Source organism: Mus musculus, chromosome 16, assembly GCF_000001635.26.
Source record: "Mus musculus strain C57BL/6J chromosome 16, GRCm38.p6 C57BL/6J".
NCBI lineage: Eukaryota > Metazoa > Chordata > Mammalia > Rodentia > Muridae > Mus > Mus musculus.
This window is the reverse complement of record NC_000082.6, coordinates 78,248,237-78,269,728: the sequence shown is the minus strand read 5'-3', so window position 1 is coordinate 78,269,728 and position 21,492 is coordinate 78,248,237. Positions and strand designations below refer to the sequence as shown.

Sequence of the window (21,492 nt, the reverse complement as noted above, 5' to 3'; positions counted from 1 at the left end):
TAATAGAATCAGTCCCTTCCTAGGAAGAATTCATTAACTTTTTTAATTTTTATTTTATTTTTTTTCAAGACAGGGTTTCTCTGTATAGCCCCAGCTGTCCTGGAACTCACTTTGTAGACCAGGCTGGCCTCAAACTTAGAAATCCACCTGCCTCTGCCTCCCAAGTGCTGGGATTACAGGCGTGTGCCACCACCGCCTGGCTTTCATGAACTTTTAAAAATAGGTCAGCAATGACATTTCAAGTACTATATTTTGAAAGACCTGCTTATAAGACAGTAAAAAGAAAGGAAGGAAGGAAGGAAGGAACAAACAAACAAACAAGTGTTTATTATGTCATTGTCCTCCTGCCTCAGTCCCATTGTCCCCCACCCCATCCCACCCCATCCTGTGTCTGTTTCCTACGTGCTGGGATTATAGGTGTGGGCCACTATATTCTATTTTATTTTGCCTATGCCTTTGAGACTAAGAATCTCACATTTTAGTGGTTTGACAGATTTGGGGCCCTCCTTATCAATGTACAAAATTTCCTTAAAGCTATGCTGTTTGTTTGTTTCTTTTAGTCTGAGACCATCCCACTATGTAGCCCAGGCTAGCTTTAGATAGGCAGTTCTCCTGTCTCCGCCAATGAAGTGTTTAGATTACAGCCTCTGACACCATGTCTAGCTTTTGGATTCATTTTAATACTGATACTTGGAAGCAAAGAGTATTATTTTGACTGACAGAATTATTTAGTCAATAGGGTGGGTAAAATATACTGGTTTGTTCATGTGCGGGCCTCTGCTGAACACTTCTTCCAGCATAGCAGTGTCTGCTATTCATTTTTTTTTCCTGGGTTGTAGATCATAAAGCTAGAGGCTGCCGGGCATGGTGGCCTTTAATCCTAGCACTTGGGAGGCAGAGGCAGACAGATTTCTGAGTTTGAGGCCAGCCTTATCTATAAAGTGAGTTCCAGGACAGCCAGGGCTATACAGAGAAATCTTGTCTAAAAAAAAAAAAAAAAGCTAGAGGCCAACAACTATAGATTAAAACATGGAATTGTGACTTATTGCATGGACTGCTCAGAATGGTATTTACTGTGTATGTTTTCCAATACTAACAAAATCTCTAATTTGCTTAGTTCATAAGCAAATTATCTTAACCACAAAATTAGCATGTATCATTTATCCAATTATAACCACTGCCCTGCCCTCTGAGATTAAAATTCTTATTTGATTTATATGTGAGACTGTCAGGGTCAGGAGTAATATATCGAGAGAAAGGCAAGGTTGGAATTTGAACCTCTGCCATCTGACTTCATCATCGATCAGATAAGGAACTTTGCCCTTTGCATCAGAGGCTAGCTACAGAATAGCATGGGTGCATGCTCAGGGAGGGGGGAGCAGGGAGGAGGAGTGCTTTCAGCCAGAGTGACCTCAGGTTTATTACTCTGCAGATTGGAAGAGAGTAGTCATATCTGATAACAATTACAGTCAGGTGGGTAGAAAAGAAAATGGCCTGGGTTCAAGAATGAGACCACGAAGTTCATGGACAAATTTTGTTAGTCTTTCCCAGAATGGTTTTGAACACAAAAGAAAACAAATTTTAAAAAGCATGTAAGAATAGAATAGAATAGAATAGAATAGAATAGAATAGAATAGAATAGAATAGAAGGAGCAGATCTGTGGAAATGCAAATTTCTAGTTTTGGGCATAGTTGTATTTTAGATCTATGTGATGGTTGGTGTTAATTGCACCTTGAATCACCCAGGAAACAGGTCTCTCAGGCAGGCAGTGGGAGGTTATCTCACTTAGTTAATTGCTGTGGGAAGACTCATCTTACTTGTGGGTGGGACCATCCCCTAGGCCAGAGATCAGATCGGGGATATATAAAATAGAGAAGGCATGCTGAGCCTCAGCAGGCATGCCTTGCTTTCTGCTCTCTGCTTGGGATGTAAGGGGAGTGGCATTTTCAAGCCCCCCACTGTTCAGACTTCCCTGCCATGTTTGACTATATTCTTGAACTGTGAGCCTTTTTTTCCTCTGACCTTGCTTTGGTCAGAGTATTTTATCACAGCAACAGGAAGTGAAACTAAGACAACTTGGCTTCCCTAATGTAAATATGTACACACTAGCAGTTTCACACTCACAGGAAACCCATGGCATTGAAATTATATATGACCATGAAGGCATAAACTCTCAGCAGTGGCTCCCAGAAGTCCTTGGAAAACCTGTACCTACCAGTCAGATCAATAGCTCTCTATTTGCTTTTTTGATGCTTGGTTTTTGAAACTCACCAGGCGTTATCCTAGTCTCTGCCAAATAGCTTCACACCATGCTGGGAAGCCCCTGGTACAGGGCTATTAAACTAAAAATTACAGGAGACCTTTGTTTTGACCAAAACTACACTGGGGCTGGGGAGATAACTGGGTTGGTAGAGTGCTTGCCTTGCCAGTGTGAAGACCCAAGTTTAAGCCCCCAAACCCACATTAAGAGCTGAGCTGCTAAGCTCAACCATTACAAAAGCATGAAGTAAGTCTTAAAAATATTTCAACCCCCAAACTTTGCCAGTTGTGTGTTTACCTGCCCCTTGATTCATAGGCAAAACAATGAATGCTTTTCTTTCCTAAATTCACATTATTAAAAGGCTTCTACCTTGTTGTTGGTACTTAAGGAAAAACCCTCAGATAGCCTATTGCTATAGCATAGCCTTTGTATGGGAGAAAGATGAAGAAAGTCCTTCGTAGTCGTGGTTCATTGGACAGGTGTTGACATGCTCAACTGTAGTAGAAATTTGATTTTCTTTACCAGGAGTTTTCCCTTAATGGGTTTTTATCGCTACAATACCATGACCATTCCTACCGTCCACGTCCAGAAATGATTTCATCTTCTCAAACTGGACATCTATGTCTGAGAGACTAGGAGTTTGACTAAAGAGGTAGACAGATAGGGAGAGGGGCACGGCTAGGTAACAAAGGGGGCAGATTTCCAAGATGGCCGAATTCTCCGCTCTCCCGACTTGAGACAAGAGCTTAAAACAAAGGTCTTGTTGACTTTTGTCTACCTGCTGATGGTCTGGATCATTAGGGTCAAAGTAGAATCAGGATAAGTTACAGTACAGTTCTGGACCTATCAACCATTTTGTTTTAATTCAAACAGGCCAACCCTAAATTTAGGGAGGAAAACGCTCAGAAACTTCAACCCCTACACCCAAGCCCTGGAGAAGAGACAGGATTTTTCCAATTTCCTAGTGTCCCCACCCCCACTTCTGATTCTTAGAGGGTCTCTTTCTCTGTATGCCTGGGCATGTATGTGTTTCCTTGCCCCCCAATAAAGACTTTTCTTCAACTGCTGATTCTGCCTGCAGTGTTTGCTATTTCTCTGCTGTTACCTGATGCTTCAGATTTCCCCTGCCTTTGGATTCTGTAACTGGCAGAGAGCACATCCGATCAAGACCCCTAGAGTGTATTCTGTCCATTTGGTGGTATGCCCTATGTTTTCCTCTCCCCCAGTTCTTTACCAGTCTCTTCTCTAAATGCAGATATCTCTCAGTCATCTCTGTGGTAGAAGGTATTTTTAATGAGAATGGAAGCGGATGCAGTTTCTATCAGTTTCTATCACGCGTCGATGGTGTCTTTCTGTTTCATGATCCTTAGAAAACATGGCCTGGGCCCGGGTGTCTGACTGCATCCCCATGGAATTTTGTTGCTTTAAGCAATCGAGCCAAGATTTGGTAACCGACCTTAAGCCTTGCTCAACTTCTGACTCCTTTTAAGCCTCAGGTTTTCGTCCTATGCTTCCAGCTGTTCTAACACCTCCTGCCTGCCAGTACTGACTCTTTATGCATGGGGGCTTCCGGCTTATCTATACTTCGAAGACAGTGAACTAGGTAATATTAAAGGTATTTGTGCTCTACGTTGCTACTCTGTGCTCAAGAAAAGCAAGTACTATTTATGATGTTGTAGGCAAGATACAGAAGGTAGAAGGTGGTTAGAAAGGAAACAAAACAGCTCCCAGTAGTGCTATTTCTTATGCCGTGATATAAGCATGTATGCCAAAAACACCGTTGAGTTTGAAAGTTCAACCAGTGGTCAACAAAGAGTTAACCACAAGTCAAGGCAGATCAGGAGTTTGGAAACATAAGAATGTGGCAGAGATTATCTGTAAGTCAGTACAAAGATTTCATATCCTGCCCCTAATCCTGGAAATATTGGAGATCACATAGGGGCCTTTGGATAGGGCTACTTTGTCTTCCCAGGCAGTGGTTTTGACTTTCACCCCAAGGCAGCCCCAGCCCAGGGAAAGCCAGGGCTTGCTATTTGATAGGACTATTTGCATTTCAAAGCTAATCAGCACTGAATAATGGGCTGGTAAGAGAAGAGTAAGAGGGTTATTGTGTGGGTTTTATTATTGTGTAAACTTGGGAATGCAAGCTGAGCGGGCTCTGGGAGCTCACTCGAATTCCAGCAGATAAGAAAGTGGCTTATGTAAAAGGGCTTTTAATGAGCGAGTTACTCATTACTTCCCCCGCAGCGAGAGAGCCTGGCACCAATCACGTGACTGCCGGGCTTCACAAGGAAGTAAAAACAAAAAGTGAAGAGAAAAACTATTACTCATACTCCTGTCTGAAGGTAAAAAACAAACAAACAACAACAAAAAAACATGCCTTACATCTCTGGCCTTCATCCACCTGCAGCTTTTGAAAAGCTTTTCTAGTTTGAGTTAAGGAACGATGGTGGCGTTTAGTTCGCCAGCTCAGATTTAACAATTACAACTCCAGTCAGTCGCGTCCAGCGAGCGCGACTCAGCCAGGGAAGGAGGAAGATATTGATCCTGCCTTTCCATCCCACAGAGTTGATTTGATTAGTCTGGGGTGAGTCCTGGTAAACACTATTTTCTCTTAGTTCCCACTTGGCTTGCTCGGGTGGCTTGAGACCAGGTAGGTGGCTCAGTGGGTTAAAGGCTCTTGCCTACAAGCCGGAGGGCTGGAGCTCCAAGGGCTCAGGTGTGGAAGGAGAGAACCGACTCTAGCTAGCCAACTTCCACACACACCCCTGACTGTGAGCAATACACACACGAAAGATTCTACTACACAAGATGACCTCTGGAAAGGCCTGATGGATGCCGCTATTGTCTACGGTGCACTCTCCAGTTTTGTCTTGTTTTGAGACAAGGGCTCACTGGGTGGGTCAGGCTTGCTTAAAACTTGCTCTATAGTCTAAGCTGACTTCAAACTCACGATGTTCCTGATGATCCTGTAGCCACCTTTCCAAGTACTGAAATGACAGGCATATGTTGCCACTCCAGGCACGTCCTAAAGTTTAAGTGAACACATCTATTGTTTTTTAATAGAGCACATGTGAAAAATCTGTGTCTATAAACCTAAATAATGTAAATACCAACATAATGTATATGTAGAAATATGCAGAAAAATATGCAATTGTTAAAAATATGAATAGTAAGTACTTTCTACACCCCTGAGCGTGCTTTGTTTACATCTTAGAAACCACTGTTGCACACATAGGAGGGATCAGCTCCCTGGCATGGAAGGCTAGCTTCTGTTCTGACACAGTCCCTCCTTCTCTTATTATTATATTTCCCTACCTGTCTTAGGTTATCGTTGTTGCTTTGTGTGTGTTTGTGTGCATGCATGCATGTGTGTGTGTGTGCACAAGTATGTGTGGAGGCCACAGGACAACCTGGGTGTTCTTCACTGCTTACTTTACTTTTGGAATTAAGATCCCTTTTTAGATCGGAACTTGCTTAAGTAGCCTAGGCTAGCCTGCCAGTGAGCAGGGGATCTAGCTTTCCCCACCTTTGCAACACTGGGATTCAAGCTCATGCCACCATATGTACATTGTTTTTTTTTTTTTTTAATGGGCTCTAGACATATGAAGAACTGAAGTCTTTATTCTTGCAAGGAGCACTTTACTGATTGATTGAGCTCTCCACAGCCCTCTTGTTGTTGAGTCAACTTCCATGTCTGTAGTAGACAGTTGGCGGTCACTAGCGTGAACTACCTGACATGTGGTATCTATGAAATAAAGAGAGGTTTATTTAGCTCACAGTTTTGGAAGTTCAAGTTCAAGATGGGTAAGCCTGGTACTGGATGCATGAGGTCACTGGGAGACAACAACGGTTGAGCGCCATGACGGAATGAACAGTGACTTCTAAAGCCATCCTAGAAAGAGAGCGATTGTGTGCCTCCATCTCTATCAAGGGCACACCCCCAATAACCCAAGGACCTCTCATGAGCTTGTTAGACAACATCTCTTGAAGGTTCTACCAGCTTCTAATAGTTCCGCAGTGGCAAGTGATACTCTATGATATGGGCCGTTGAGAGGAAACACCCCCTGAATCTAAGCTATACCAAAACACCACTTGTCTGTATTGCTGTTGTCTTTGATGTTGTTTTGTCAGTGATTTATTCCCAACTAGTCTAAGTACATATTCTGGAGTACTCTCAGATGGGAGCTTGTTTATAAACTGGCTTCTCAAAGGATGACGGACAAAGGACAGGGCAGAAGCAACACAATTAAACAAAGTTCTCAGCCAGCCTCACAGGTGCTAGGTCTGGGCTACAGTGATGGTTTGTATATGCTCCGCCCAGGGAGTGGCACTATTAGAAGGTGTGGCCTTGTTGGAGTAGGTGTGTCACTGTGGATGTGGGCTTTAAGAGCCTCATCCTAGCTTCCTGGAAGCCAGTCTTCTCCTAGCAGCCTTCAGATGAAGATCTAGAACTCTCAGTTCCTCCTGCACCATGCCTGCTTGGATGCTACTTTATTTCTGCCATGCCTATAATGAACTGAACCTCTGGACCTGTAAGCCAGCCCCAATTAAATGTTGTCCTTATTAAAGTTGCCTTGGTCATGGTGTCTGTTCACAACAGTAAAACCCTAAGACAGCTACCCCTTCAGAACTGCCCAATTTGGAAGCAAATGGATTATACTGCATCTTCCCATCCATCCATTAAACAGTCTTCAAATAGGGGCTTTTCTTGGGTAAGCTGCTTCTGTTTAAGGCAGATCCTGGAAAGCCATCACCTCCTCTGGCCAGCTATTGTGGGGATAAATGCCCGAATCTCAAGCCAGGACCTGGGTGCTCATCACTATTTGTCATGGTCAACTAGCTCACTCAAAGATATCGTTCTTTCTGATTCTGTGAATATTTCCTTCTAGTTTTTGCTTCATTTTTCTCCCAAGTTTCTACCTATACTTCACTTATATGATTTAAGTACAAAAGACAGGAATAGTTAGGACAGTATAATGGCTTTTCTGTTTTACCCAATTTAAAATTTTAGTCTTTATTTTGAAGTCATTTTGTTCCTAATTATGTTAAATATTAATTTTTCTCCAGCATTAGGAAAATGTAATAACAAATTAGTGGACATTTTTTTCTAGCAACTTTATAGTAGGGCAGTTTTTACAATAATAGATTTCAAATAAACTTGTGGCTTCTTAACGCTCTCACCCATTATGTTGAAAAATTACTATGAACTTCTTTTGGGGCACAAGTGATCCTTGCTCTGAAGAAACTGAAAAGCACTGAGTTGATAGAACACTAAATAATGAAAAAATTCTAATAGCTGCTTTTCTGTTTTGTTTTCGGTGGTGGTGGTGCGTGCATGCATGCGTATGTGTGTGTGTGTGTGTGTGTGTGTGTGTGTGTGTGTGTGTACAGGAGAAGATATGTGGTGTGTGTGGAACAGAGATCACCTTTTGTCGTTCCTCAGAAAACAAGCCCCTCCTTTTGAGACAGGGTTTCTCACTGGCTTGAACCTTACCTCCTAGGTTAGTTAGCCTGGCTGGCCCTTAGGCTCAGGGATTCCCCTTTGCTTCCCCTGTGCTGGTATTACAAGAACACACTACCAACACTTGACAGAAAAAATGTGTATATGTGTGTATAATATACATACAGACAGATATGCATACACACATACACATACATGCATGCATACATGCATGGTGAGTGTATACATTTCATAGCTAGAGAAGAAAAGGGAAGGAACCATCTGGTGGCCAAGCTTGAGAGAAGTAACAGGTGATGAAATAGAAGAGAGGCTGGAAGGTCAGAGAGGGTGACCCAGGGAAGCAAAACTCCTCTGACAGGAACAGGGGCCAAGAAGGCAAGCAAGGGAATGAGCAGCAGGTTTTGTTCCAGCGGGAGTTTTACAGACCTCGTAAATACGTGTTAGGCTGTGTCCTGCAGAAAGCAGAGCATACAGGAGCCTGTAAGGAAACGATAAGGACTCTAAGAACATCACCTCCTAAGACTTAAGTCTGAATCTCTTAAACTTCAAACTCTTTCCCCTATTATAACCTCCCTATTTTCTCATTGGCCTGGCACGCACACAGGGCTGCTAATTTCCAAGATGCAATCCATCTTCCCTTATTCTCACAGTGCTCTGCTTAATCCACGGTTATAGCCTTGGTTACTTTGCCTCTTGACCAGGTTCTTTGATTTCTCTCTCAGTCTCAGCTTGTGTGCATGTTGAGAATGGACAGAGCCTTGGTGGTCTTTGCTCCACCCTCCGTCAGGGGCTCAAAGACAGTAGCATCCAGGGATGGTTACTTAAAATGGTGATTTCTAAGGGTGAGATATTAAGAATTCTGAACGCCATTTCCTCCGACAAACTGACCACATACATTACAAGAAGGTACGACACCAAAAGCTGCTTAATAGCTGCCTCAAGGCACATTTAAATACACCTCTCTGCTTGAAGAATCTGTCTTACTCGACCTGCAGCTTGTTTCTGATCCAACAGACAGAAGTAATTCTGTCACATGCTAGAAATGGTTGACAAGGCGGAAGTTTATGGCAAGTCACTTACTAGGAAAAAGCATGTTATTACAAGGCGAGTACAACTTTTTGGAAATGATAATGTATAGACACTCGTGAGGAGACTTTTCTAGCTCTCCTGGTTTTACTGTATTAAAGAAACACAATTTTCTATTATCATTGCTTCATTGAAAAAAAAAAAAAAAACAGAAGGAACAGTCATAATGATCAAACTTGACTTTTTTTGTGTTACAAAGTTTATAGTGTTTCAGCTGTGCCCTGTGCAGTTGGACTTTAGCACTTGGATCGATAAGAGCTATCAAGTTTTATAAGACAGAAACTTTACACAAAGGCATTTTTTTATTGCTTAGGTCATAGTTGGTTTTGACTCTCTACCTGCTCTGTGCTTATGGCTAGGTTTACATTAGGGGGAGGAAGTCTCTGGACACGTTCTCCCAGAATGCTCCTAGGTGGAGGCCAAGGAAAACATGAGCTCGGACTCTTCGTCACTGAATGAGTCATAGGTAGGGAGGAACAACAAAGGTACCATAGTTGTCTTGTTTTGAAAACTATCTCTTATAATCACTCCTGGGAGAGCCAGGGAGAGAAGAAGTCTGTGACACGAGTGACTTCTCACTCCTTTGGTAAATAAACAACCTCGGGGATTCCCTGGGCCTCATCCTTCAGCAAATAAGACCAGGTACTGAACTGAGGGCAGTGTCTCACCAGCTGGGGAGCACCGAGGCCTTGTCTAGCAGAGAAGGTATTTACTCCGGTGAGGAACACAGCTCAGTGGTAGCGTACTTGTCTACTGTGTGAAAACACTATATTTAGAACCTGCCCAGACAATGAAATAACTAGTAAACATAAATAAATTAATTAGAAATAAAGGTATTTATTCAACTGAAGAAAAGAATGAGTGAATGAATGAATGAATGAATGAATGAAAGAAAAGGCACACCAAATGTAGCCAAGGCAGAAGAGTTTGACAAAAGCTAGTTTTGAAATCTGGAGCTTATTATAATATTAGTGTGAAAAGTATGACAGAGGCAGAAACTTGATAGCACAGGTTGAGCCAAGGCAGGGACTTAAGGTTCGTGTCCCAGGAAAACCAGGCAGGAAACTCTCTTACACATAGAATGGCTTGCCTGCTGTGCTGCCTGGTAGGGGTTCCACTGCCAGGTCTAGGATTCATATCAAGTTGGACTATTATTTCTGACGGACAACAATTAATATATGTCAAAATATGGAGTAGGTCACAGCAGTTCCTAACCTGTGGCTTGCAACTATCAGAAAACACCTATTTCCGATGGTCCTCGAAGTCCTAACCATACATTTAGTATCATTGCTACTTCATAACTGTAATTTTTCTACAGAGAGAGATAACCCAGTTCCTAAGACCTTTGGAAATATGTGTTTTCTAGTGGTCACCACCCATGGGAGAACTCTGAATGTTTCTAACACAAAGAAATAATAGAGTCATAGGTATGCAAATTTACTCTGCTCTGAATAGTATACATTCTATGTATTTAAATGTCACATGATACTTTGTGAACATGCACAATTAGTCTGTGTTGATTAAAAGTTTAAGTATGTTTTTTTTTTTAGGAGAAGAAAATCATTTCTAAATATTAGTGCCATCCTCTCTGACACACGGTGTCCTCCTCTGTTCTCCTAATCCCAGGCCCGGGAGCTGTTTTGTAGTTTGAGTGATATGTGTTAGTACATCCTACTAGCTATTTTTAAGGCATGTGAGAGAGCTGTTCAGTAAGGGTTTGCTTGCCAGCAACTGGGGCTTCCAGCCAGACTCTGGAGTGCTACAGAAATGTAGACAGCCTCGTCTGCAGGCTTTCAGACTGGACCAGACAGGAAGCAGATATAAGCCCCCTGGCTTGACTTGAGTAGCAATTTAGCATAGGTGTTGATTTAGGAAGATCTAAAAGATGTACAATTAATGCCAAGGCAAATGAGAGGTGAGCGGAAGATGGCAGATTATGGGTAGCGCTTCCTTATCATTACACATTTGAACACTGAGCTGCTAAGATGGCAGCTAAAAATAAAATGTAGTGGTGTATTTGTACACCAGTAGCTTTTGTCCCTTGGCTGGGTTTCTAACCTTAACTCCACAAAGTTAATTTTCTGAGAAAAAAAAAATTCATGTTAAGTTGCAAAGTTGGGGTAAGGTTCATTTTTCAGTTTATGGGTAGAGGAGTTCTGAAACTGGAGAATTGTTTATACAGTTGGTGCCTGGCCCCATGGGTTCAGTATGTATGGGTTTTTTTTTTTTTAGTATAATATAGATATAAAATCCTGCTATTCTGTCAATGCATGTTCAAAACCCAGAACTAGAAGAAAAAAATCCCTCTGATCCCTCTGATCTCTCTATGGGATTCAGTGTCTAGAGACCCAGGCTCTAAGCTAGTCTGTACATTCCATCTATGAAGACGAATCGGAGACACTTGGGCCCTTACCCATTATTTATTTACTTTAATTAAGACACAATTATTATAAACTTGGTTATCAGGTTTATCTAGCCCAGAGGAGGCCAGCGGAGCTCAGCGCTGCACACACGTTTTCTTGGCATTAACAGTTGCACAAGAGATTTTTCCTATTCATTATTCATTGCTTAGAGCAGGCACAGCTACTGCATAAGGTTAATGTCCGAGTGCATGATGGTCCTACAAAGACAAGAAGGACTGTGAACGGTAGGTATATAAACCACAAGAGCTCTCTGGAAGTTAGCCATGGTGAGAGGGACATAGAATTGGAGTTCCCCGTTGCTACAATGAATCACTTTTCGCTTACCATTAGGACGCTATAACAAGTGACACGTGTTTGTCGGTGCAGATGTTTACACTGGGTCTGAAATAGAACTGGAGCCCCAAGATCTGAGCGTCGTGATGCATAGGTTTCAGGACTATCATGTGAGGCTGAGTAGGCTAAAGCACTTGCTGCTAAGCCTCACGACCTGAGTTCAAGCCCCCAGGGGCCACACGGTGAAGAGGGGAAACAAGTCCCCAAAGTTGTCATCTAACTCCACACACAGACCAGGACAGCCCCCTCAAACCTACACACATAAAATAATCAAATGCTAAAAAGGTTTTACAAATAAGATAGAATATACAATGATTAATTTTTTGGTGGCATCTTAACATTTCTGTGTGTAGGATGCTGATGTGTCTGCAGGTGCATGTGCGTGCACACACGTGTGCTTGAACCTAATGAGCCATCTTGCCAGCCTCATATTATAGTACTGAAGCATGAGTTGCGTGCATGCACACACACACACACACACACACACACACACACACACACACACACACACACACACGTGGAGGCCAGAGGTCAAACTCAGGTGTCATTCTTGTGGACATCAGCTGTCTACTTTGAGACGGTCTCTTTTACTGGCCTGAAACTCACCTTTAGGCTAGAGCGACTATCCACTGAGCCCCAGCCAGCCTCCGGCCTCATTCACCCAGTTCTAGGATTATAGGTTGTTGCTACTTTTTCTGGCATTTTTATGTGGGGTCTAGAATCAAACTTAGGTTCTCATGCTTGCCCAGCAGGCACCTTACAGACTAAGCTACTTCCATAGCCCTGATTTCTACCAACGTCTGATTTCAAACCATGAAACTTTGCACGAAAACTGTTTATAGGTAATTTATAAATTTCTTACTCTTAGGTCTCTGTAATAATTACTTTCCTAATTGCTGTGATAATATCATTGACAAAAAGAAACGTGAGGAACCAAGGTTTGATTTGGGGGGTCCTAGTTTGAAGGTACAGTTCACCAATGTAGGAAGGGCATGGCAGAAGGAACACAAAGAAAAAGCTGGTCACATTTTGTCCACAGTCAGAGGAGGAGGAGGAGGAAGAGGAGGAGAAGGACAAGGACAGAGACAGGAACAGGGAGAGAGAGATGCATGTGCTCAGCTCATGTCGTCTTTTCTCTATAGTCTAGGACCCTCTGGAATGGTGTCAACTACATGTAGAATGGGTTTTCCTGCTGTAAGGAACTCAATCTTGGAAGTCCCTCCTAGACAGGCCAGAGATTTATTTCCGTGATGATTCTAAACCCTATGGAACTGACGATCAGTATTAACCATCACAGTGTCCTTCGTCCAAATCACCAAAACATCCACGAAGGAACTGAGATGGCTTCTTTCTTAGGTTATTTGTGTTTGTCTCCTGAAGGAGCGGTTGGCTTATCTATGGGAGTTATTTGGAAATGGAGGTCAAAACTTACATGAGCCATAAGTAACTTCATCCCTAACAGTCTTGCGACAGGTTGCACGTTCATCTTCCAACCCTCACGTTTCAAATTCCTGTGTTGAAATACTCACTGTCCCCAGTGTACATTACTAACTAGGAGGCTAGACATTAGAAGGTGATTAGATCTTGAAAGCAGAGTCTCCTGTGAATGTACTAGTGTTCTACAGGGCTCAGAGAACTACCATGTTATTATATGGTGTGTACCTATCCCCTCTGAACTGAAGCATCACTTTGTGGAGGGAGGAGGAAGGCTCAGGAAGTGAAAGAGAGTCCCAAGGCTCATTAAGCCCTTCCCTGAGACTTTTAAAAGCAGCACAGTTGCTAAGCAGAGAGGACTCAACAGAGCTGCCTGCAAGTGAGTCAGGGATGTCTGCGGATGCAGCTTGTGTGAGTCGTCACCATGTACCAGTGGGCCTTTTAGTGATGCGGCTACCTTGGTACCCATGCTACATAGCCTCAGTAAATTCACTAGCTCCCCAGACTTGACGAGAGTAGAGTCATTTCTTCATTCTGTCTGGGAGGTCAGAGGAAGAGTTGCAGGAGACCTTATCTCTTTGCACTATGCGGGTCCAGACGACTGAATCAGGTCCTCGGGCTGGGTAGTAGGTATACACACCTACTATAGTAGGTGTACATGCCTACTGGGCCATTTTGCTAGTCCAGAAAGACTTATTATTTGTGTCTTATTTTCCTACTTTTGATATCTGGATCTCAGTGTGAATGTGATTTCGGAACATACAATAAGAAGCAGAAGGTTTCTGTCTCTATTATTATCTCCAGATTATAGTCATATTTGGTTTGATTTTAGAATAATTTTGTTGGTGGCACTGGGGGGTTTGATACCCCAGACATGGTAAGCCTGTGCTCTACACCACTGCTACCTGCAGCCTCACAGACACCTTTGAAAAGCGTTTTCTTGTGTGTGTGTACGTACAAAGTGGAGACTAAGAAAACTATTTCCAAGTTAATCTGAGGTGCAAAATTGTTTTGTTTGTTACCTGATGATGCTCACAAACTGAGATACACTGTCTGTATTTGCAAAGGCTAATCAATATGCTAAAACACTGGGGGAAAATGTAAAAGGATTACGAGATGACATTAAATTTCATGTAATAATGCAAGACTCCTCCTCCTCCATGGGACAGTACACATGATTCTCAATTAACAATGGCACAATTTACAGTTTTCAACTTGACTCTGCATTCAGTAGGAATTACATTTTGAACTTCGAGTTTTGATCTTTCCCCAGGTTAACCAGATATAGGACTCCTCTGTCTTGCTACGATGGACAGCCACAAGGATTCACTTGAATAAAAGAAGCAACAGTGGGTGCCAGGCTGTTTGGTAAGTCAGGAGTAGTAAACCCATTTATGATGTGTCCCACATATTATCAATTTATGCAGAACGAAACTCACATTGCAAGTTGCAAATTATGTTTTTCCTTCTTTCCCTTAAAAAAAAAGTGTTAGAGGTTAAAACCCAGGCAGGTTTTAACTTCATAGACTTTTAAAACAGAGCAATAAGGAAAGATGCCAGCCTGGTCTTCAGTGTGAGTTCCAGGACAGCCAGGGCTATACAGAGAAACCCTGTCATTAAAAACCAAATTAGATTAAACCAACCAACAAACAAGCAAAAACTTTCTGGGAATAGATTTGGCAGGAGGAAAAGATGAGAAGATTTAAAGCTGTCACTGAGAAGCAAAACAACAGATTTTCCCCTCCCCTTGTCCTTTCTGCCAGTAAACAGTAATTGACACTATGGTGACCTTCCTCACTGTCATTTTGTAAACATTCTAAGTCTGCAAAATAAATCCGAGGAAAACAACCTGACCTTTCGCACCAATGCAATTTTATTCTTTATACCTTCGGAGCTGGGAGCCTCTTCTTCATAACCTGTTTCTCAGGGGGAAAGGCTTGGGGTGTGGTGAACATACAACACAGCCTAAGACTCCTGCAAAGAGGAAAGGAAGCACAGATCTTGTTGACAGACAACCTCAGCCATTCCTGATGCAGGAATGGATGTCAGATGCAGATACAGGAGCAGGTACCCAGGCAGCATCACTTGTGTTTACTCCACCATTTCTGTCTCAGGTGCCCCCAATGCTTCCTGCCCTACCTCCAGTGGACGCTTCTTTTCTCTCACATTTGTTTCCTTCATGCCCACTTAAATGGCCTTCCATCCCTTGAAGCTTTTGCTTGCTTTAGTTTCATTTTATCTGCTCTTACCCATCTGGTCATCTGAGTAAACCAGTTCTCCCAAGGCTCTTGATCGCCCCTTCAGCTTTTCTATTGGGAATCAAAATGGACCCTTAGGCTTCGTAGGCTCTATGAAATGTCTTCACCTTGTAGACATAATTTGTTCTTAGTCTTATTTGATAGGATAACTCCATTGCCTGACCAGTGGTTCTTCATGGCCATTCAAGGGATCACAGTTAACTTCATTGGCAAATGATGGGGGTGGGGGCTAGAGCAGCTGTACTTATCTGGGTGCACAGCGAAAGTATCCGAGGAACTTTAGAAAATGATTATTTTTGGCTAAATTAGAGAATTAAGTGAGATGCCTTTCATGTAAGATGTTTCAATTGAGAATAATCTCATGTCTAAAAGGGAAAAAATATCCAAAGGAACAGAGAGGGGAGGCTGAAGGGGAGATGGCAGGGAAGATGTACTGTCAAGAGAACTGGAAGCTCAAATTACGGGTGGCAAGGATGGAGAAGTTAATGGCGACATATATTGTGAAAGCTCACATCTGAACTTTGCTTATATAAGTATCTTTCTTCCTAGACTTTAATAGGATTTCTTAACTCCTATTCATTTATAAGATCTTATTAGTCAACTATGTTTAAGAATTTATCCTACAGGAAAGAAATTGACTTGCAACACCCTTGTAGCAGATCTCTAGTCTGGTGAAACTTTTATTGACATATTTCCAGAATTCTTATTCGGGGTCCAGAGAGATGGGTAAGAGCATTTGTTGCTCTTGCAGCGGACCTGGGTTTGGTGTCTAACATCCATGTGGTGGCTCACATCCATCAGTAACTCCATTCGAGGAGATCCAATACCCTCTACTGCCCTCCTCTAGTACCACACAGGTGCGTGATACATATACATACTTGTAGGCAAAATACTCATATATGTAAAGATTAAAAAAAGTGTAAGTAGAAAAATATTATTCATCTTTATATACCCAATTCTATCGTTTTACTAGAGTTTGATTTTGATTTTGATTTCTGGCAGTGCTGTGGATTGAATGGCGGGCCTTGCACAGGTTAGTCTAATAATTGAGAGCTACATTTCCTGCCTTTAAACTTTTACTTATCTCAAATAATAATTCCTTATTTCCTATTTAAGTGATCATTTGGCTGTTTTGTTTTCCTTTATAGACATCTTATAAGTAGAACAACTTGTTCTCTCTCTCTCTCTCTCTCTCTCTCTCTCTCTCTCTCTCTCTCTCACAGACATACACACACAGACACACAGACATACACACAAACAGACACATACACACACAGACACACACACACACATACACACACACAGACACATACACACACACAGACAGACAGACACACACAGACACATACACACACACAGACACACACACAGACACACACAGACACACAGACACAGACACATACACACACACAGACACACACACAGACACACACAGACAGACACAGACACATACACACACACAGACACACACACACACAGACACGGACAGACACAGACACGGACAGACACAGACACACACACACACAGAGAGACACACACACACAGAGAGACACACACAGACACGGACACAGACACGGACACAGACACGGACACAGACACGGACACAGACACGGACACAGACACAGACACACACACACACAGAGAGACACACACACACACAGAGAGACACACACAGACACGGACACAGACACGGACACAGACACGGACACAGACACGGACACACACAGACACGGACACAGACACAGACACAGACACACAGATACACACAGAGACAAACACACACAGACACACACACACAGACACACATACACACAGAGACAAACACACACACACAGACACACACACACACAGACACACATACACACAGAGACAAACACACAGAGACAAACACACACACACAGACACACACAGACACACACACAGACACACACACAGACACACACACAGACACACACACAGACACACACACAGACACACACACAGACACACACAGACACACACACACACACACACACACACTATTCACTCTGTACTGAAGGACTGTCAATCATGGGGCATGATGCTATCTACCTTGACCATATCATATCTGTTATTCCCTGTTTCCATCTTTCTTTCTCTTCACCCTCTTCTGCTGCTTCTATTAGAAAAAAATAAGTATAACATTTTGCCATTCATTATACTCGTACTGATTTCTAGCCCCCTTATAACTTTTAATTTGCAATACTTGTTTTATTTTTATTTTAAATCAAAGCATTTCAAATGGTTTTGCATTATTTTCTGTTTTAATAATGTTGACTGCCCAGGCTATAGTAATATAAATAACTATGAAGGCACAGAACATATCTTGACCAATAAAATATTAAAAACAATGTAAAGGGGTTTGTCTTGATAATGGTTATAATTGGTTAAAATGTTGACTCATTTTAAGTGCCATATAGGCCGGCATATGGCAGCTTATATCTGTAATCCTGACTCTATGGAGCTAAGCAGAATTGTGAGTTTGTAACTTATAGACCAGTCTGGTGGAATTCATAGTGCATGTCTACACATGTTTTAATATCTTTTTGTTTTGTTTTTACAGAAATGTGCTGTTTTGTTATACATTTATTACAAAGAATCTCACAAAAAGAAAATATTTCAAAAAGAATGCCAGGCTAAAGAACCTCCACCTGGAGAACTGGGGGAAGGCAGGGCAATGTAAGTTCTTCTGCCTGCCCAAGACCTGTGGAAGATATAAACAGAACCAGTCTAAAAATGGCTGATATTACCCAAGCCTGAAAAGGGCTCACAGAACACCAAGTCACCCCTGCTAGAAAGCTTAATCAGGGCATCTTAACAGAGCTCCTAAGCAGGCTTGGCAGTTCAGGATTTTGTCTTCTGGTTGTTTTCTTTTCCACTTAGAATATCAACGTCAACATACAGCACCCTCTGGCCATACTTTAGCAGTTCCAGGATGGCCAAGACGACATCGTTGATGTAACAGAAACCTGAGGCGTCAGACTTCTTTACATGATGCAGTCCCCCAGCCTGGCTCGCAGTGATGTCCCTCTGATGTGTATCAAGTTTCACAGCACTTTCCAAAGAGCCACCAATAGACAACTGACAACTCAGACAGGCCATCGATTACCGGGAAGTCCTCACCAACGCGGAATCTCTGCATCTGCTTGCTGTATTTAGACACATTATCTGGGCGAATAGAGCACAAGAGTTTAATGTAGTCATCACTGTGGGACTTGGTCATCTCCTCAGCGTTGGCTCTGTGAGGACGATAGATTTCCATTTTTTGGTAGAGATGTAGTTGAGCTGCAAATCACGAGTCATGTGGATTCGGTGAGGCTTCATTGGGTGGCCCTGTCCATAAGATAGTTTCCAACATCCCTGTTAACAGACGTTCCTCTTGCCCTGAGTCTGTGCCATCTTTCTCACCACCCAGTGCTCCTGCCAGTCTGATGTTTTAATATTTTTAGATGGTGATGCTTTGAGTTTAAATGGCCTTTGACAAATTCTATCCTAATTTCTAATTAAGACAAGGAAAGAAAACAAAGATGGATAAGGACCATAAAGTAATGAATGGACTGGAAACAGAAGTAAACTTATTCAACAATAAAACTGTGTATGTGTTTATGTGTGCGTCTGTATAGAGCACAAACGCGAGCATGCTTTTAATTGAGTCTTGAGGGATTTCTTCAATGAATGATAAAAGAATTTGTGTTACCAATGCAAGTATAATGATCTGAGTTCAGAAGTAGTGAAAAATGTAAGGAGACCCAGTCAAGAAATACTAATTATAAATACATGTGAAGGGAAACTCAACTTCAGGGGCTTGCCCTATGAGGGATTTCAGTCAACAACAGAGAAAGCACTATCACCTGATATCTACGTCGTTATTTGTGAGAGTTTACTCTGATGTCTGCAGCATGAGGACTGCTTTCCTACACAGTTCTCAGAATATATCCTTATCATTAGTGGAACATGGTCTATCTGTTAGCAATTCCTCTAGGAATTGCTTCGCCCAACAGTTACCAAGCTACATCTTGCATCTCTACCCACCAGCTACGAGCCAGGAGCCAAGCATATTAAGAACACCACTGGTTTTTCCCTCCCTCTCCCCCACTCCCCTCTCTCCTGCTCTCCCTTCCACTTCTTTCTCTCCTCCCCCTCTTCCTCCTCCTTTTCCTCCTCACTCCTCCCCTTCTTCCCCTTCCCCCCCCCTCCCCCTTTTCTCCCCCTCTCTTCCTCCTGAGTACTGACATCAGAGCCAGGCATGTTGGCGCACACCTATATTCCTAGTATTTGAAAGCAGGCAGGAGGATAAAGGCCATTCTTGGCTACGTAGTAAGTTAGAGACCGGAACTGAAACTGTTCATACTGTAGAGGGAAATAATAAAATATACATAATCATCATCATCATCATAATAATAAATAATAAAGCAATAAAAGACAATCCAAAACTGCAGTGAGGAAAAGTGCCTGGAAGCGGAACTGACTATAGAAGCGCAGAAGTCAGGCGAAGAGAATTAGAACTCTCTAGAAGGGATCTAACCTAGGCCAATCTGAAGATCTGCTCTGACCAGAGAAGTCATGACATTCAGAATCTTGCCAGACTACCAGTCTTGGCATGATATGTTGGAAGGTGTGCTCCAAACAAGTTAATTTGATTTCTGAAAGCAGACGGGACGGAACGGGACGGGACGGGACGGGGGTGGGGGGGAATGGGGGAGAGGGTTTCCGGTAACTGGAGGGCCCTTCCTTTGTCTGGGGACCCAGTCTATGATGGGGCGGAGACAGGAGCTGTGTTATTTTCAATTGCTCCCACTCCAGTGCCAGATAAAGCTGAATGAATGAGAACAGACATGTCCACGAAGGGATTTTCCTGAGGTGTGTTCTGTAAAACCTCCTTTCCACCTTCCCCGTGAAACCCCCTGCAATGTTTATTTCTCACCACGGTTTTGCGTGGGAGGATTCTGGAGAGCATCAAAGGCAAGCTGCGTCCGTAGATCCTGGCCCTGACTGACGAGGAACAGACACAAAGCCAGCTATATGACTCTGTCCTTCTCCTTTAAACTAAGGCAGTTTGAAATATGAGTCATCTTGGAAAAGTCTTTGCCCTACTTTTGACCACAGTTCTAGTGACCTGCACAAACGACAGGCCTCCCAATTCCTGTAGAGGTGAATCTAAAAGGAAAAGGCAAAAACAATTCGAGAGCTCAAGACCACAAGTGAGGAAGCATAAAGGAAATATCCAACTATATTAGCAGAGTAACAAACACTAAAGAGTGAAATCGTTTAAACGGTCACGTCACAGCTTGATAACAGCACCCCGGCAAAAGTGTGAGAAAGTCACTTCTTATTTGATATTGGGCAGTAACCCTGTACTGCTAGGAGAGGCAAGGCAGAGTTTTATTTATTTAAAAGTCCAAGTAAGCATTACCATTGGGAAAAAAAAAATCACAATTCTGGGAGTTGACTCTAAAAATAATCAGTTACTGATATAAGAAATGTCCGAGGAAGATTGTTTATTATAGAATTGCTTAGGGTGATAATGGCTGGGAAGAGTTCAGTGTCAAACGTGAGGTAGTGGCGAGATGATTTATGGTCTAAGCACATTAAAAAGTGCGGTGTGTTGTCAGTGATGTGGGGTTGACAGCTATTTGCTGAGAATGGACAGGTTCTTGGGATCTGTTTAGTTTTACAAAGGCAACCCACTTAACATCTATTTCTGACACTGATTTCCCAAGATTTCTCTTTGTCTCTGCAGCAGGGACACAGAGAACATGGATCACATATACCGATTTCTTACCTGCTCCTTCAGGTTCTGTACATACATGTGTATATACAACATGTAGCCAGTGTGTATACATTTAGGAGGTGAAACTGTGGGGGATTATAATCATGTCTGTACTGTATATATTCTATTCTTTACAGGAGAGATGACTAACTTTGATGATGATGATATGACGATGATGAAGAAAACGTGACCCATCTGACTCTCAGGGACTATAATAGTTTAATATTCCCTGAAAACACTCACTTCATTTCCCATAACTTGGAACCTTTCATATTTAAGATGTGGCAGTTGGCTTCCCCGAAACCCTTAGGGAGCTGAATCTTTCCTTGTAGCTTTGGAATGAAAGCGCTGTGGGGAAGGAGGAGCACCTTCCAGAGAGCCCCAGGTGTGTTTACAAGTAAGAGCACATTTGTTTTGGCATCTGTTCTGACAGAGTCTCGCCAGG

General features: G+C 42.5%; 1 long non-coding RNA gene across 1 annotated transcript; it reads left to right on the top strand.

Annotated features, from left to right (window-relative positions):
- The first annotated feature begins 14,274 nt into the window (after positions 1–14,274).
- On the top strand, positions 14,275–18,868 carry E330011O21Rik (RIKEN cDNA E330011O21 gene). The gene is made up of 4 exons (NR_045698.1): positions 14,275–14,369; positions 16,262–16,292; positions 17,841–17,956; positions 18,161–18,868. It is a non-coding gene; the product is annotated as an RIKEN cDNA E330011O21 gene (long non-coding RNA).
- Positions 18,869–21,492: the final 2,624 nt, after the last annotated feature.